Source organism: Homalodisca vitripennis, unplaced genomic scaffold (genome assembly GCF_021130785.1).
Source record: "Homalodisca vitripennis isolate AUS2020 unplaced genomic scaffold, UT_GWSS_2.1 ScUCBcl_1700;HRSCAF=5651, whole genome shotgun sequence".
NCBI classification, from domain to species: domain Eukaryota; kingdom Metazoa; phylum Arthropoda; class Insecta; order Hemiptera; family Cicadellidae; genus Homalodisca; species Homalodisca vitripennis.
Genome location: NW_025777829.1, coordinates 18,761 through 21,105, shown reverse-complemented (window position 1 = coordinate 21,105; position 2,345 = coordinate 18,761).

The following is a 2,345-nucleotide window of genomic DNA, read 5'->3' as shown; positions in this document are numbered from 1 at the left end:
ACTACGTGAGTGGGAAAAAATGCTTTTGGCATTATTGGGTGAGGCTGAAAACCCAGTTTTTTACAAAAGTACCAGGCAGTTTTGCAGCTGGAGCATGTCAGTCAACCTCAGTAGAAGCGACAAGAAATGACAGCAGTGACGAGTGGAAAAACTTAGCTGCAGCCGCAATCGCAATAACTACCCAACCTCATGAATCTGAACCTGAGAAAAAGTTGAGAACTCAAGCTGACAACTCGTATACAAGGCCCGCAAAACAAAAAACTATTGGCATACGAAACAGGTGAAACAAAAGATTTGAATACGCCGCAACTACAGAGACTTGTTCTCTTGCAACAGTTAGAATTACAGAAAATTCAAATTGAAAAAGAAAAAATTGAGTTACAAAAGTTGAAAGGAGGAACAGTTGAGAAAGAAACTCAAACTGATGACTATTCATTTAATCTGATGTTTAATATGTAACTTAGCGGTTAGTTTAAACCCAACTCCAGTTACCCAATAATAAACTATCCTTATCCTACAAAAAAAAAAAAAAAAAAAAAAAAAAAAAAAAAAAAAAGATTTATAGCTTACATGGCATGAATGCACCACGTACGTTATGTGCATGCCTGCCAACAGTGTTCATTGAGCTGTGGGTTATGTCAAAGGCCCTGCACATTTGTACTAGGCCTATGGTTTTATTTGTATTTGTATGGTTGTATTTTAATCTAGGTTTTCAAAAAAAGTCTCTTTACTTTTTAACAATTTTATTTTTTTGTACAATTTAACTTACATTTAAATAAAACCCAGCATTTCATTCCGCTTCTGTTCGCCACGTTGTTTTGTTTGCTTGGTTTTCGAACACTTCTTCGCCTCCTTCATCCTCGTTACACCCATCTTCATTCGCGTCGTCTTCAAAATTTAAAGGATCTCTGAGGTGTTTAGCTACATTGTGCAGCACAGTACAGGTGACAATTACTTTTGGTACTCTGTCTAGAGACAATCTAACACAGTTGCCAAGTTATCGGGAATCTCTTCTTTAACTGTCCGAACACCCTTTCTATCACCACCCTTTCCTTTGCATGAACACGATTAAAATCGACGCTGAATATCGGTTTTGAGGAGGTTTGAACGGGGTGATTAACCAAGGAGAAATACCATAGCCAGAGTCACCAAGTAAACACGCAGCACCGTCATAACGAGAAATAATATCCCGAACAGGACTCCTTCTCCATATTCTAGAATCGTGCACTGATCCTGGCCACTCTGCAGCAACGCTAGTGAAACCTTCTTGACTGTCACATGTTGCTTGCACGTTGATGCTGGGGTAACCCTTCCGGTTTATATACTCATCACCGAACATTGATGGTTTTTTTATTTCGATATGCGTGCAATCTAATGCACCTACAACAGTTGGTAAATCAAAATTTCTTTGCCACATCAACTTTGCATTATTTATTTCTTGTACTGTAGAAGGAAAATGTATCCAGTTGTCTGCGTTTTCCAAAATACAGTTCATCACATAATTAATGTTCTTACAAACTGTCGAACGGTCCACTCTCCAATATCTTCTTGCTACACCACTTTGAAACCCCGGATCAGCTGTATAACGAAGAAAAATCTCCAATCGTTGTCTTGGAGTGAGTGCTTTTCCCCCGAGTTTTCGTCACTAGGCGGTAGAAATTGTTCTGCTAAAAAAGTCTATATTCTCACTTTCAAACCGCATCAGCTCCTTGCACTTAGTCAATACTCTTCTTTCAACCGTACACTCTTCTTTCCCGTACTTGCATAAACATCGCCATTAAAAGTCACGCAAGACATAAAAGTGAAGTGTGCCTATCTACAGACTCCAAAATAATGGAGATATATCTATAGGTAGGTAGATGTAACTATACTTTAATCACACCAAAAGTGAAGTTACAACTTCTATTCTAGAAAAGTTAAGATACAACTACAGGGGGTAGTTCTAGCTTCTTTTTAATCACAATTAAGTGAAGCTCTAACTATAAAATACTGAAGTGGTAGCAATAACTACTTTTTAATCACTCCACTTAATGACTACTTGCAACACCCACCCACTGAAGATTTTCCACGTCAATTAGCTCCAGATTATGGAAGACTTGTGGCTGGAATTTTCTATCCCATAGAATTTCTTGAATCCGTGAATATCTGCTCTTTGGAGTTATGGGTCATTATAGGTTCCGTACCTTAAGGAAACATTGTGTCAAAGGTAATATCTACGTTTGTATATATATCTCAAGTAACTTTCCCTCATTCCAAAGTTACTGATATCTATAAGTTCCGTATGTTTTATTTCATTAATATCTTTACAACACTTGATGGATCGTGTATATTCAAAATGTTCAATG